A 17438-nucleotide genomic window follows, 5' to 3' on the forward strand; every position below is an offset into this window, starting at 1 on the left:
GATATATATTAAATGCAGTGAGTACACAGGATTCCTTTCTTATGAGGGTGAGGTTCCTTATTCCACACCCCAACACACAGTAGCTGTGGCAATCCTTAATAGACAGACTCTTCCTAACACTCTACTCCTGAAATGCAGAATGAATTTGCCTTTTGTAGGAAGAGGAGGAGGAGGAGAAGGAGGAGGTGCCTTCTGACACAAACCGCCTCTATCAATTGCAGTGAGCAGACTGTTGAAGTTGTAAAACCCTTCTTCAGACTAGGCCAGTTGCTGGAGGAGCAATTGCACTATTCACTACCCAAACCAAATACATGTGGCAAAGAAATCCCAGTAATAGGTTGCCTAAGACTGCTGAGGTATGCAGATTGTGAACTGCAGCTCCTCTGGAAAATATAGAAGGGTGATAAGTTAGGGTGAAAGGGAGTATAGAAGGCAAACAAGAGTTTAAAAAGGACTATGTAGCTGCAGAAAGAGATTTTTTGAGACGTTACCTGAAGCTGTCATTGGTTTCTATATCTGCTGCATGGAAGAAATGGCTGCATTTCTAAAATAAGAAGCAAGCTGTAACCAGCGAAAAGAAATCCTGGACTGCTTGCAACTCTATTAACTGCCAAAGCACAGGAGAAAGGTGAGATTCCCCTCTATGCATCTGGACAATGGTAAATATTAGGCTTTTTCCTATATATTGTTATTCATACTGTGGATTTAATCTTCTGTCTCCTGAACATTTCTGCCTGCAAGTTTCCTTCTGCAAACCATCAGCTTTATACCATTATGGTGAGGCATTGCTTTCATACTTGTGGTGATGAGATGTGTGTGTGTGTGTGTGTGTGTGTGTGTGTGTGTGTGTGTGTGTTAGTTCAACTCTGCATATTGGGCATGATGCCTTCTAGGATCAGTTACTCTTTTACCACAGTTTTCTTGAAGCAGCTACACCCATTAACATAGCATTGCCAGTCTGCAAACACAGTAAAAACTTGTGGTTCAGTTGAAGTTAGTGAAATTTTGCCATTGAGTTAAAGAGATCCAGAAAGTTGTTCATGCAGCCCTAATCAGGACATCGTGGCTCTCCACAAGTTAAATACATTTTGGAAAATTTTCCAGACCAAGCCATCTCCTTGCAAAATATTATAATACCCTAACAAAGTAAATGCATACTGTACATTAGTCTTAAATCAGGTTTGTAGTAGGGCGGGAAACAAATTACTTCTCTGGAGTGTAATGGCATGTAAAGTAATAGTTTCCAATTTTTATATTTTCTTGTAGCATGCAAAAATACATGTTCCCATTTAGCTGTTTATTTTTGTTATGTAGTTCTTGGATCACACATTTTCAGAATTGTGGAGAAGTTTTCATTTTCATCAGAACTGTTGAGACAAGACTGTTGGTTTCATTGTGGCTAACAGAATGAGATCAGGAATTCCCCACTCAAATCTTGCTCTGCCAAGAACTTGTCTTAGGCAAGCCGCTCTTTCTCATCCTAATATTACAGGATTGTTGTAAGGATTAAACTAGATTCTTATTTATTTGAAGTATTTTTGCACTTCTTCAGTGAAAAATGCACTCAGAGCAGTTTACAGAGATAAATAATATGGCAGTCCCTGCCTTCAGGTTCAAAATCTAGACGACAATACAAAAGGAAAAGTGATGGGGAGGGAGAAGGAAAAAAGCAATTTTGTGCACTATTTTGGTTATAAAGGTATAAAGACCAGGTGAAATGGAAACAGTTTAAGGAGAGGAGCAACCAAAAGGTTGTTGGTTGCTCAGCAGGTACACTGGAGGGACTCTGCTTCCCTTCTCTTTGTCCCTTCTAGAAATGGAGAGTATGGCTGTTGATTCTTCTTGATCTCCCAGCAGCTTGACCGTGGTATCCTTTTGGGGCAAATGCATGAGTTGGGTATTGGGGGTATTGCATTGCAATGACTCCATGCTGACATGATGGCTGGCTCCAGAAGGCAGTTCATGAAACATTACTTGGCTCCATGGGTTCTCCAGTAAGGTTCTGTTCAATTAATTGGACTCTGGTGTATTTTTATTGATAGACATATCTGGTATATCTGGTAGATTGTTCTCTAGGCTTCCTATGCTAAAATAGCATTCCCACTCCCTGAATTCATTTGGGTTCCTGCTTTTTGGCTTCTATTCTGTACATGGCTCTCAATCCAATCTTCATGTTCCTTTTGCTATTATGCAACTGGGTGTTTTTATATTCTTTATTTTTATGTGCAAAATTGAGGCTATTTCCTGTTATTTTTAAAGGGAAGTAAGTGAATCCCATGATATATTCAACAGGCCCATGATACATTTTAACAGTCATTAACAAAAATCCAGTTTTCCACTGCCATCAACAATATTCTTGTTTGTGTTGGTACTCCTTTATTCGCTTGTGTTCTTTTGATGGTGAGAGAGATCAAGCCCTACATATAGTAAGCAAAACAGAAACATTGTCACCTACTCCCATCCCCATCCACCCTCCCACCCCCTATCTACCTCGTTTCCCTCTTTCTTCTTAGTGTATTAACAAATGAAATTAACAATTTGCAAAAATGATACATGTTAAAATATGAGAGACTGCACACACCTTTGTAATTCAAGAAACCTTTAATAAAAAATATTTTTTAAAAAACAATATCCCTGTTGCGTGGTTGATAAGCTGCTAATTTCTTCTGGAAATACAGGATCTGTGGCAAACACAGTCATTGTTCCCTGCTGTTCACAGGGCAAGGTTATCTGTAATCTCACTGAACTTCTACTTTTGTCCTTATTCTGCTTTATTTATTTTTCAAGGTTCCTATAACTTTTACAAATATTTAACTACCCAGGCTACTCTATGGAAGGTATCAAATCCTTTCCCATCAAAAAAACAAAAACAAAGTGAGAATATTTTTCTTTTTGCTATCAAGAGGATATTTAAAATCCACTGTGGTAAAGTTTTGGTCAGGTCAATGACTATTCTCTAACTTCCCAATTTTATTCTTTAATTGTACTGGGTTTACCAGACTAGTCAGCACAATCATATGAAACATCCACATGGTGGTGTTGTGTCTTCCTAAGGAGATCCTAAGGAGATACTTTGGTTCATATGCTTGATCAGCACAATGCAATTGTGAATGAATGAATTGTTTATTGTGGTCACAGGCAAATAAAATTTGGTATGGAAAGAAAACATATAGCTCATTAAAACAATTAAAAACAGATAAATACAAAAACACGTGTTTCTCTCTCTCTCTCTGAAGCCAATAGAAAGCTTTTCCTAATCTGCATTGAAGTCAGAAATTGATTTTCCAACCCTCTCAGTAACACTGGAAGAAACATCCCTTAAGCAGAATGACACAAAATTAAGACATATTCCCAGGGGAGTTTGGAGTAGAGGGAGAATTAACCTCTCACTACACAGGCTACAGTGTACAGCATAACATGGTCAACAGGTTCTACTCCAGCTCCACACAAATACAACCTGCCAAGAACTGAAATCTTGCTCACTTAACAGTGCAGAATGTAGCACATTAAAATAAGCAAGGATAAATGCGCTCCTATTCTTTGAATGATGATTCTATAGTTTAGGGGGTTGCTAAACAGTACTGTAATGAAATGCAGGGTTTGTTACTGTGTAGATGTAAGATGATTAATCACTGAACAACAAAAAAACTGGCCCTCCTCTGACCTATAATTGCAGCAAAATTGAGGAGAGGAGCCCAGCCTAAATATGTTCTTCTCTCTCTCTCATCCATTGACTAATGAAAGAGTATGAGAGTATGAAAGAATATGCTTTGCAGCTACTGAAAAGCATAAATATAACCACCATTTCAGGACATGAGCTCAACAATTCAGCCGACTGAATACACACGTCCAAATAAATAGCTGTGTTCCCCACGCAAGATAGGAAACCCAGTATCTCCTGGAGGAAAGCAGACTGAACTCTTTCCACTTGGGAGTTTAACCCTGAATCCAAATGGGAATGCTGTAAGTTGGGTCATGGACTTAGATCATAGGCTTGAATAACAGGAGTTATATGGACACCTTGCATAAGGAAGAACCCTGAAATAACATGCCAGCTAGAACTTCACAATGTGACTGTGTGATGCCCTTACCATGTGCAGCAAAAGCGTTTTTTTCCAGCAGCCTCACTGGGAAAGGCAACATTTGAACCAGTCTTCCTTCTTGGAAGCTGTGCCTTTACCAGCAGCTTGACAGGAAGAAATTTAATAGGTGATTTTTCCCTCCTTCATGGACATAAACAGGGAAAGTAGATTCACCAGCGAAGTCCTTGCATACTATGCTGTAGGTAAAAGTACTGCAGTACAGTCAGTTAAAAGGAAGGCATCTCTGTGGTCTTGAAATGAAGGGATAGGAAATAAATCTCCTAGTCAACTTGGTGGATGCAAAACACTAAGTGGACAACTGAGGAGACCTATAGATGTGGCTTGTATTGAAGGAACATCCATTATTTCCAATGACAGTGTATGCTGAAGCGATATTCTCACAAAATGTCAACTCCTAGGCATAGCTGTTGCAAAAATGGAGTTGCAAAAATACAAAACACCTGGACAGATTCAAGTTGTAGTTGGCATGTTATATGGAGCCCAGAGTCTGTACATGTGAATTTAACCAGCCTGACATAAAACAAGGAATACTGGAAACTCATGGATCCCCACATTTCCTTGGTTTGAGGTGGCCCGCATTAGTGAAACCACAACATTTTTTCCTCTTGGAATTCCTGTCTAATATTCTACTGGAATTAAGCAAACAGATCAGATTTTTGTGGCATGGCAGCTGTTTCTGACCTTATTAAAAACCCATGTTAATTCCATCAATGTCATTTTAGTTTTAAAGGCATGTAGCCTTCGTTGACTAGGATCTATCTGTGCAGATCATGTGCCAAAAGGGCTTGGCCTTTTCCTTCAACAAAAAGGGCCTTGTGTTATTATTTTTTGCAACTTTTAATCCTCATTTGAAGTTCCACAAAAAGTACAGCTGTATTACAGTGTAATCCTATACATGTTCACTCAGAAGTAAGCCCTATTAATGTAACTGGAGCTTAAGTGTGTATAGTAAATTTCTAGCCTAAGTTAAACTTCCATCACACTTGCTAGTCCTTTTCTGGTGACACGATGGCGCACTAACATGCGAGGAGGGGGGTGGGAGTTGAGTGCACTAACATCACCCCTGTTGTCTTTCTGCTATCTTTAAACTTGTGGAGGGACTGGGGAGCCTCATGTGCTCATTTGAAAATTGGGGTTTTTCAGGGTTTAAAATGATTGGGTAGCAGGTACAGAAAGCCCTCAGCTTCACAAGATCCGTGAGTTAGAGGTCTAATGGAAAGACAATGGCATGTGGGTGGCATGAAGTGTGCTAGCCCCTCTCACAGGTTAACTCAACACATTACACCAAGACCTGAAAAGAAATTTAGTGTTAACAGATTGCTGGGGCATGCATGACCTGAGTCAGGAGGGGGGACAGCGGTCTATACACAGGGGAAAAATGCTATAAATAAGTCAGAAATTAAATCATTATAAGAAAAAAAAACCTATGCAAAAACACTCTAGAAAGGTTTTGTGCTCTCTGGCACCATCTGGTGTTGCATGTTTATAATGTATTCAAATCGCTCCTTTTTTGACTAATGTAGCTGAGTCCAGGGTATGCAAGCAAAGGTCTAGCATATTTGCAAAAGGATTTACATTGTAATCCCACAAGTAGTATGTATAGGTAGTATGCCTCCTGCCAAATACCTTCAGGCTTGCCCCTTTGAGTTTGATTGATGACACCACAGAAAGTCGGGCCCTGGAAATCCCAGACCCTATTATATCACCAGATGTTCTGTCCCTTGGAAATTCCACCCTGGAAGATATGATCCAGGAAACAGAAGTCATGTGTTTCTGAATCTGGACCTTGCCCATCATTCCATGGCAGAGGATGCCTGCAGATTCCGCTTTTGGATATTTGCCAGAAAAGCAAAAACTAGATGCACATTACTTGTGTCTCTTAAAGAATCATAATGTGAATAAAAGAGCCAAATTGATTTGGTCTTACTCTAAAAGCCCTTGCTTCCACTTTCTGCAACACATTAATCATACTGGATACTAAAATGATGCTCTTACTTTCAGCAATTTTATATTTATTTTATTCATTTATTCCAAAATATACTGCAATAAAGCAAATTCCGCAAACAGAGCTTTACATAAGAAATACAGAAGCAATATACAGTAATACTTGGGTCTTCAAAACAGGAATATTTTAGTGTCCGTTTAGAAATGAACAGCTTTATATAACACAATTCTTAATCTCTGATTTTGCTAATCTAGGAAATAACTCTTATTTCACCCAGTGACTTCAGAAGGCAAAGGAAAATGTACATTTAAATAGCAAGTTCTACAGAAACAGCCTGGCACATTTGCAAAAGGGTACAGCGTTACACAAAGACGCAACTGTGAAAGTAGCAAGCTTTCAGACCACTTACTGCAGTTCTCATTTCAAGGCATGGAAAAGTAAACATTAAGCAAAGAAGGTTCAATCTGTATCTAGAATACCATAATAAACAAAATTTAAGATTGTTGGCTGGCCCATTGCTGTTGTGAATATATTTATTATTGTATAATGGCTAATTTTGCTTGCTTACCACCTTTTCCCAGTCCCTGCACTGATAACCCAAACAAGTGAATACCGTTGTCAGTGTTTTAAAAAGAGATTTTGGTCTTGTAAAACAGTTTTAAGAATGCAAATGGCAGTGCAATACAATACGGAAAGCAGTCAACTGATCATGTCTCAATTTCTCTTCTGGTACTTTTGCTTCTCCTTCTAGTGAATGAAGTTTTCCCCACTGCTCTTCTGGGCTGTTTGTCTCCACATGGAATCAATATGCACAAAGGGAAGGGAATCCCATAATTCAGCAGGAAAATGCATTTGCTACCATTTGTCCATGGAACATAATTGTGCTTTATTGGTGCAAACAGGTTTGGATGACAGTTAGAATACTTTGCATAAATCATGTCAGGTATGTTTGAATGACTGCACACACACCTGGCAGTTGGCAATATACCATAGATAGCTGCCATGGTTGTGGGCAGACATATCCACAACTACAAAAGCCTATAGCAATGGATTTTTTCATCTCATGGATCATCTCTAAAACACACTTCCATTCCCCAAAACGAAAACAATCTGTTAATTTATTGTTACTTGGATATAAGCAAACTGTTCAGAGCAGCTATCCATGATTTAGGTTTAGTTATACTGTACCTGATTTGTTGGTCTTATAGAATATATTGGGTAGGTCTGTGCTATGAACTAATAGACTCTGAACACTAGAGGGATTATTTGTATTATAATACAGCAATAGTGACACCTTAATGCTTGGGCATGTTTATAACTACTCAGTTCTTTTTTTCCTAAAAAAATGTTTAGGGGTACTACTCTCATTTTCCTACTCATATTGAAATACTGCCCCTCAATGAGGCCAAACTTAGATTCACAAAATGTTTAGGGGTATGCATACCCCTGCATCCCCCCAGAAAAAAGCACTGCAGCTACTTATAAGACTGTAATCCTATGTAGAACCAAGGCCGAATGAACTCAATGGGACTTACGGCACAGTAAGCAATTATAGAATTGTAATGGATCCTTTTGCAAAAAAAACCCTATACCAATTTAGTAAAGAATTCAGTGAAGATACAATTCACTGCTTATATTGAAATATAGCAAACATTTCCTTTCTAACCCAGGGCTGGATAGATCTTGTTATTCATTAACCCAGTGTTCTCAAATTGTTTCTCTGATCCACACTTTCAGTATAAAAATGTGCTCATGCAACACTAGTTTTTTTTTATATTGAGAAATAATTGGAAACCAAAAATAAACTCCCAGCAGTGCTTGTTTATAACGCAGAACACAACTACTGTACTTTATAATATGGACATGCAACATCCAGACAGTGTAAAACAATGCAGCTACATAAGAACATGAATCATTACCTAAATATAATGATAAACAAGCCTCTTAAGTATGTATACAAACTCAATGAGCAGTGGGTCCTTGCAGTATCACTTGATGCTCTCATTTTGAAAAGGTATCTATCCATATCCAAATTTGCTTCTGCTTGTGTTCATGCCAGGGGGCATTGACAGGCCAGAGATGACTTTACCTGGAATGGGAATGGGAATCATCTTGGCTAACTCTGAAACCTGTCACTAGCTCTCAAAACAAGTCGTTGGGGTGGTTTTGTCTTTCGTGTGGCGTTTCTGCTACAGACAGAGGCCTAACTCGCCTAATGGATGGGTGGCTACAATTGCTAGCGCATCTCTAGGACCTTGGGACCCTGTAATTACAATCTGCTGATGGTTCCATGTTAAATTAATGAACCTGCTGTGCACAAATTATTTATCATGCATTAGTTAATGAGCTGTCTCCCTATAAAGAGAGAGAGAGAAAGAGTCGTCCTCACCTCTCTGTGGATCCCACAGGAGGGTAAACAGAAATGAACTGCTCCTACTCCAGCCCCATTACTTTCATACACAGAGAGAAGCTTGCTCTCCTTCCATTCGTGCCCGAACCTGTAGGAAGGATGTGTAGAAGTCCACTGTGCTCACTAATCTTATAATCTCATATACAGAAACACGAGAAAAATAGAAAGCAGGTACAGAGACCACAACACATTTCTTTTTTTATCTGGGGCATAGCTGCCAAGTTATCCCTTTTTTAAAGGGAAATTCCCTTATGCTGAATAGGCTTCCTCACGAGAAAAGGGAAAACTTGGCAGCTATGATCTGGGGTTGTAATCCGGAGTGCATATCATGGTTCTTTCTTATGGCTTTGTTTGATTTGCTTCTACTGTCCTCAACCACATTCATGGCTAGAGTGGTGTTATTTAAGGATGCAGCCCTGATCCTGTTTACCTGAGAGTAAGCCCCATTGAACTCAGTATGTTTTGAGTAGACATGGTTAGGAGTTGCTTTGTAACACAGGTGCCAATCAAAGTGCAGCACCAGTAAGTCTCAGCAGTGCAACAACATGTTCAAGGGAATCCTCCTGGCAGGTTGCCAGTAATACTTGAAGGATTTGTTGGGGGGCAGGGAGAGAAAAAGAAACCTATTATTATACCTACCAGCAAGAGTGCAAAGGTTAAAGGAGTTGCATGGAGTTTCCTTAAAAGGTATCTAGAATAATGTATGTTTGAGTGAGGACTAAACAATTCGGTTACAGGTCCGTGAGTTTGCCTATAGTAGAGATGATTCACACTTGGATGCTATTCTCCTCTCCAAAGCCATCTGGATGCAGGAAGTATGTGTTGTCATATTAGTGGGGTAGGAGAGCTGGAAAAAATTCACATCTGGCAACCAATGAGCCCCTTTGGTTTCAGATAGCACATGGGTAAAGGTAAAGGGACCCCTGACCATTAGGTCCAGTCGTGACCGACTCTGGGGTTGCTGCGCTCATCTTGCGTTATTGGCCGAGGGAGCCGGCGTACAGCTTCCAGGTCATGTAGCCAGCATGACAAAGCCACTTCTGGCGAACCAGAGCAGCACACGGAAACACCGTTTACCTTCCCGCTGTAGCGGTACCTATTTATTTAGTTGCACTTTGACGTGCTTTTGAACTACTAGGTTGGCAGGAGCTGGGACTGAGCAATGGGAGCTCACCCCATTGCGGGGATTCGAACCGCCAACCTTCTGATTGGCAAGTCCTAGGCTCAGTGGTTTAACCCACAGCGCCACCCACCCGGGACACAAATTTTCATTGCCCTCTAGTGGCCATGGTCACTCATTTACTAGAAGTAATGTATTCAAACATTAACTATGGAAGTGTATACTACTCAATTCTGAACAAACTAAGCCTTCTAGAGCAAAAGCCTCCTAGAGCAAAAGGGTTTGCATTTTCTCTAATGTGTTCTGTGACTTAATTATGCATTGTGCAAGGAAATATTTACTTTTCTGTTCAGAATCATTTTTTCTAGTATATTTCACTTGATTGATTTCAAGTTCTAGTATGAAATGCATGAAATTATGACTGCATGAAAATTTCACTGCACTGGTTTACAAAGAGAAAATATAAATAAATAAAATAATATAAAAACTAGTAAGGAGAGCAGAGGCCCTTGCTGTCTCTAAATAAGGGGAACCACAGTTTCCATTCATCACCCTCCCCGCCCCCCAGAACATTGTCCTTTTATCTGTTTCACTACATTTATATTCCTCCTTTCCTTCAAGGAGCTCAAGACAGCTTTTACACTGCCTCCCCCTTATTTTTATTTCCAGAGAAATCCTGTAAGGTAGGTGAGGCTGAGAGACAGCAATGTCTGGTCTATGCTCACTCAGTGAGCTTCATGGCAGAGTGAGGATTTGAACTCAAGTCTTCCTGGCTCTCTCATGACGTAACTTTCTTAAAATAACTGAGCAGTAGTATTTTCCATTTATTCGGAATAACACCTTTGCACCATTAATGGACACCAGGCAAAATGCAATGCAATTTGCTTAAACCAGTTCACAGCAGCTACAATGTTCCCTCAGATGCAACAGTCACATCTCAAAAAGTTGTTCAGGCATCCTTTTAGCAGGTAATAATGTGTTTGAACTTGTTCTTGTTTGGCAGGCTTCTTTGTTAAACCTGTTTGAGTAGTTCCCCAAACCCCTGCCCCCCAGCCCGGCAACCATGAGTTGTCTATTTATTAAAACAAATCTAGTTCTGCAAATTACAAGGAACTTTCCTAGAATTATAAAACTATGATAAATGATAAAACTCTACGAGATCACCTTATCTTTATGACTGGAATAGATTAAGCAGATCAGGAGAAATGCTTAAATATATTTAATTTGTATACTGAATTATAAAAGGAAGACTCCTTTGTTGTGTTTTTTAAGAGAGAATCCACAACCCACCATGGCCACTTGTGTTGTTGTTATATTCATTTATATAATATGGGCGAGTCACTACCTTTCATCCTAACCTATTTCACAGGGTTATTGTGGGGATTAGTGTGTGCCATCTTAAACTACTTAGAGAAAAAAGGCAGGATATAAAAGCAGTAAATAAAGTGGGCTGGGTGTCAGTTTACTACTGCTGATCTGCCACTTTCAGGGTGGTCGCTTTTGGGGAGGGGCTGAGCTATGTGGATCGCTGGACTTTGGCCCTCATGTCCAGCCATAGCTGCTCCAGTGCTGTAAAATCACCTGTTGCCATTAGCCCCATGTTAGTGTGATTGGGATGTGGGTGGCGCTGCAAGGGCGTACCCACCACGGGGCAAGTTAGGGCAGCTGCCCTACTCTAGAAGCAGGGCTGGTGGGCAGAGGCGGAGCACAGCCCGGCGGAGCGCGAGTTCGCCATTCCCGCCGCGCCGCGCCGCACCCTCCCTCCAGCTCCCCGGCGCGCCCTCAGGCAAGGCCAAGCGCGGCGGGGAACCAGGGAGCGCGGCGCGGTGGGCGGGAACGCCGAACTCGCGCTTCGCTGGGCTGGGCTCCGACTCCGCCCACCAGCCCTGCTTCTAGGGAGGGGCACAGCCCGGCGGAGCGTGAGTTCACCGTTCCCGCCCGCCGCGCTGCGCCCTCCCTCCAGCTCCCCGTCGCGCCCTCTGGCAAGGCCAAGCGCGGCAGGGAACCAGAGAGCGCGGCGGGCGGGAACGCTGAACTCGCGCTCCGCTGGGCTGGGCTCCGCCTCCGTCCACCAGCCCTGCTTCTAGGGAGGGGCACAGCCCGGCGGAGCGTGAGTTCGCCGTTCCCGCCCACTTTGTGGCCCCTCCCCTTCCGTGCCTTGGCCCCTCCCCTTGCCCCCCCTAGTTTTGATCCTGGGTACGCCCATGTGGCGCTGTGGTCTAAACCACTGAGCCTCTTGGGCTTGTCAATCAGAAGGTCAGCGGTTTGAATCTGTGCAACGGGGTGAGCTCCTGTTGCTCTGTCCCAGCTCCTGCAAGCCCAGCAGTTGAAAAGCACACCAGTGCAGGTAGATAAATAGGTACTGCTGCGGCGGAAAGGTAAATGGCGTTTCCGTGCGCTCTGGTTTCTGTCATGGTGTTCTGTTGTGCCAGAAGCAGTTTAGTCATGCTGGCCACATGACCTGGAAAGCTGTCCGTGAACAAACGCCGGCTCCCTCGGCCTGAAAGTGAGATGAGCACCGCAACCATAGTCACCTTTGACTGGACTTAACCACCCAAGGGTCCTTTACCTTTACCTTTTTCGTGTGATTGCTGATCCTGTAGTTCTTTCAGTACTTGCTTCCGACACTGCTTGCACAGGTACTGATTTATAATCCACATTATAGCACCAGTCATGTCCACATCCCTCTGCATGTGACGGCATAGTGGGGTCATACATTCATCTTCTCAAAGCATCTGCACAAACCCACTCAGTGTGTTCATACAGTGAAAAATGATGGGGGTACATATATATTTTTCATACATCTTCCTACCAGAAGTTCTTTTTCTATGTGGGAAAAATGTTATGTTTTGAAGTGCCCCTGTGTCTTAACAGAAGCTTTCAGATGGAAAACGCTGACATGTAACTAGTACTGACTGCCAAAAAAATTACTCACATGTAAGATTTTGGGATTGTGGGTTGCGATTCCTTCCTGGACTTTGAAATGCAAGGGGGGTGGGGTGGGGTGGTTGCGTAAATGACATTTAAAGGAATTGGCTTATCTTTGAAGAAAAACAACTCCCCCAAAGAAGTCAAGTTATCTCTCTCTCTTTTTTGTGACCAAATACAAGCACATAACAGCAGTATGTGCTGAAGAAGTTAGAAATTTTCTCAGTGCGCCCCTCCCACACTGCCCAGTGGTACAGTTGAGACAATGGGACTGTGGCTTGTGAAACCTTCCCCTGCTTCAGGCCAGTGCATATGGTGCAGGAGGGCCTGGTCTGGCCTACTCATGGGACATCCTGTTTTTTTTTGCTTCAGATTATGGCAGCCATTTGGGTGCCACAATATCACATGTTCCCATGCCGTGCTCTCGCTTTTTGTGTTTTTTTCGGGATTTTCAATCTCATGCAGCGCCCTAAAACATGTGTTTTTTGACACTGCACAAGATTGCACCCTGTAAAAGAAATGCTTTCGGGGGGCGGGAGTGCTGCGTGAGTCATGTGACTTGCCCGGGAGCACTTCCCAGAAGATGCGTGTCCTGGTTTTTGATCAGAAAAAGTTGGACGGTATGGCATAGGTAAGTGGACACCCTCTGAATCTTGACCCTCTGCAGGCACTCTAGCTGCAGGATTGTGCTACTGTAGGGGAGGAACCATGTGGATTGTCTGCCTCTACCACCAAAGTGTTTGGGGTCATCTCTGCCTGAAGCAATACAATGCACTCTGCTTATGCTGGATATGTTGCAGCAAGGTTATTTTATCTGTGAACGCCCTAAGCCAGAGCTTTCCAAACTGTGTGTCATGACATGTTAGTGTGTTGGTTGCTGGAAAGGGGTTAGTTTAACCTCCGGTTTGCTAGTAAAACTGAATTACTATGTCACGAAATGATGCAAAACTGAATTACTGTGTCACAAAATGATGCACGTCTAAAAAGTGTGTCCCCAACATGAACAGTTTGGAAAGCTCTGCCTTAAGCGGTGGTCTTAACCACCGCTTTGTAGGTCAAATTATTACTTGTGTTTAGTGCAGGAAAGTAAGCAGATGCCAAAAGTAAGCATGCAACTTAAGAAGACCGCACACTGTCCTTTGTAAAAGGGAGAACTCTACAGAGATACAGTGGAACCTGACTAAAAATGAAGCTGCGGTATCCAAAGGAAAAGGAAAAGGTCTGTATTTCAGTGCAAGTGAAAGTATCTTTGATCCACCCGCCTTGCTTGTTTTGAATCTGCTGTCTTAATCTCAGGAATGTAGCATTTTGGTATTGGGTGTGAAGTACAACATTCCAAAGGGATTATTCTTATGAGGCTTCATCCTAATGGCAACTGCAAAGAAGCAAGTTTGGCACTAATCATTAGCAGAGCTAGGCACTGATACACACCTATATTTTGTACTGCATATCCATGCAGACCAGGAACTAGCTTCTCCACCTAGAAAGCAAATATGTGTTGTGTGAGTATGCAGTGTATGTAGCAAATTCTCCTGTTATGCCCAGTGTAGAGCATGTGGTCAGAATGTGTCGCTTTGCACCCAAATGGTGAAAAGAGCATTAAGGGTGAATATGTGAAAGGTCTTATGGCAAAAAACCAAAATGGAAAAATGTTTATTCCTGGGACCCTAGTCCGCCCTGAATCATGGACATACATACATTGGACATACACAGTGCATGGTTAATCTATGGAACTTGCTCCAACAAGCTACCAACTTGGCTACCAACTTGGATGGCTTTAAAAGAGGAATAGACAAAAACATGGATGATGGGGCTACCAGTGGCTACTAGCCATGATGGCTATGCACTGCCTCCATAGTCAGAGGCAGTAATGCTTCTAAATAGAAACTGCAGAAGGGGAGAGTGCTCTTGAGCTTGGGTCCTGCTTGTGGGTTTCCCACAGGCATCTGATTGGCCACCATGTGAACAAGATACAGGACCACTGGCCAGATCCAGCAGGCTCTTTTTATGTCCTTATGGAGATGTTTAGTGGGCAATGAGCCTCTGTATCATTCCCACCCAAGCAAATGGGCAAGGGCTGTAGCTCAGTAGTAGAGCACATGCTTTCCTTGCAGAAGGTCCCAGGTTCAGTCCTTGGCTTTTTTAGGTAGGGTGGGAAAAGACGTCTGCCTGAACCTTTGAAGATCTTCTGAACTAGACCAATGACTTAACCCATAAGGCAGTATCCAATGCTTCTAGCAAAGGAGCTGCTAGTAAACTAGCCAGACAACAAGGAAGCTTCACAGTTAGTAGGTCATCATATTGACCAGGCTTCCTCAAACTCGGCCCTCCAGATGTTTTGAGACTACAACTCCCATCATCCCTGACCACTGGTCCTGCTAGCTAGGGATCATGGGAGTTGTAGGCCAAAAACATCTGGGGGGGAGGGAGAGTTTGAGGAAGCCTGATCTTGACCCTTAGAAGAGCTTCCATGCCAATTTTCCAATGACTTCCAGAAAATTCAACAGGACAAATCAAACAGATTGAGATCTGGAATACATTTAAGATGGGGCAAAACCTGCTTCTCTCCCTAGCTTCTGAGCTCACCAGGGTCAGATCTAGCCCATACCCCAGTGGTGCCTCCCAGAGCAGCCCTTTATATTCTCCATTAAGTGAACAGCTGAGAGAAGAAGAAGAAGAAGAAGAAGAAGAAGAAGAAGAAGAAGAAGAAGAAGAAGAAGAAGAAGAAGAAGAAGAAGAAGAAGAAGAGGAGGAGGAAGGACTGCGCTCAAATAAAGTCCTGTAGTTGAGCTAAAGTCCATCTGCTACCTCTGACATTGAGTTGTCTTTCATTGTCAGGTACCACAAATAAGTGTAATGAGATTTTTTTTTAAATGAGATATCAGAAATAAAGATTGGCAAGATTTTGCTGTTTCCTGGTAGCTATTTTGTGTGTGTGGAGGGGGTTTGTACATTTATGCTGTCAAATGCTGAAAAATAGAACTGCTGAGTGTCAGAGCACCATGACTCACTTGTACTGAAGCTGGAATGCACTGCACAAGAAAGTACATTTCAGCTCTTCCAAAATAGCTTACATTATTGTTTTCATGAATGGCAGCAGGTTTTAGAAGGCTGTATTAGGGGGCTGATGTAGGTTGCTTTTGAACTACCTTTCTCAGGAGGCTCTGCAACATACAGAAACACCCCCTCAATATACCCATCCAGTCCATCCTACTGATGAGTATTTTGCTAGTTGGATGTACTACTGAAATATAATCTCCATCATCCCTCGTCATTGGCTGGGGTGGTTGATGTGAGTTGGAGTCCAAAACATCTGGATAGCACCAGATGGATAGGCTATCCCAGGCATCCCCAAACTGCGGCCCTCCAGATGTTTTGGCCTACAACTCCCATGATCCCTAGCTAACAGGACCAGTGGTCGGGGATGATGGGAATTGAAGTCCAAAACATCTGGAGGGCCGAAGTTTGGGGATGCCTGGGCTATCCTAACAAGTGCGAGATTATTGTGTCCTGTTACATTATCATGGGACCCTAGTCTGTCTAAAATTCTTTTCAATATGTGACAATTTGCAGGAGTCATCCAGGCTTACATTCATATTAGTTCTGTTTGTGCCAAGATATGATAATGGACACAGTCTGAGATACATTCTGAAGTAATATTTAAAAGTTGGGATCAGATCAATGCTCATACTGAAATATGCTCAGCAATATGCATAAAGTTATATTGTAATGTCATTTAGAGAGGTCTAGATGTGTGCTATTTAAATCTGAAGTATGGAGCAAGCAACAAGTGGGAACTCTACTGCATTTTAATGTGAAACTATTTTTACACCCTAGCATTGAAGTGAAGGGATGCGTGCTTAATTCACTTAATTTGAGTGCTGTAATAAAGGGGCAGCAAAAAACATCTGAAGGCATTGGTCCCAAGAAGCCGACATCTGTGATCTGAGAGTATTTCTTCTCCCCTGATTACAGGACTGTGTGTTTGTTCTTTATTACAGTGAAAATGATCTGTTTGCCCAACTCTGTCTTCCTGATCTTCCAGTTTTCAGGGCAATGTGTGCAATGTAACTTGACTGCCTAGAATTGTTGCAACGTTAGGTAGGTCATTAAGGCATGTAATTAATTGTAAAAAGATAGTATCGCTTTTGGCACACAGCCAAAGCCAGAAAGTTATGGGCATGCAAAGACTATGCAAATTTCTGAACATGGCTAATAATAACCTGTTATGATTTAAACTGCCCCACCCTGGTATTGATTCTGCGTCTGTGTGCTTCGCTGTATTTATTTGCCCTTATTCCCAAGAACAATTAGAACTGTAGCCTAATTGTACTGCTGTTTGTACAACTCTTACAGAGATAACTAGCTGCCCTAAATTCGAAACAAAACAAAATGCTAAATGCTTCCATATTGTGCTTACTGAAACTGAAATGAAAAGAGTTTAAGTTCTTTTGAGAATTAACAGTGACCATGTGGAAAGTTGACTTCCTGCACATAATCTGTGAATCTACCACTCCTTTTTCTGTTTGCAAAATACTGGAAAAAAACAACACACACAATCAGAGAAAACATACAGTGATGCACAGGTGGGTTCTGTTTCCAGTCGACACACGAGGGAGGGGAAAGAAAAATCACACATCGCTCTTCATGGGTTTATTTATTTTTATTTCTGTATTAATTTTATTCAAAGCCATTTCCAAACAGCTTAATGTTTTCAAAATCTCTTTCGTGGTACATGCTAAGTACAATATAAAAATATCCATGTGATTTGTGTTAATTGTAGATTAACAATATTTCGAATAAAGGTAGGAAACTGGGTGTTTGATTTGGAGATCTTCTTGAAATGTCACAGAAGCCTTCTTCGGAAATAATTAAAAATAATTAAATAAACACATGGGGAGGATGGCCAGGAGAAGCAGAGATGAGCGAACT

Source organism: Zootoca vivipara, chromosome 8, assembly GCF_965207765.1.
Source record: "Zootoca vivipara chromosome 8, rZooViv2.hap1.1, whole genome shotgun sequence".
NCBI classification, from domain to species: Eukaryota; Metazoa; Chordata; class Lepidosauria; order Squamata; family Lacertidae; genus Zootoca; species Zootoca vivipara.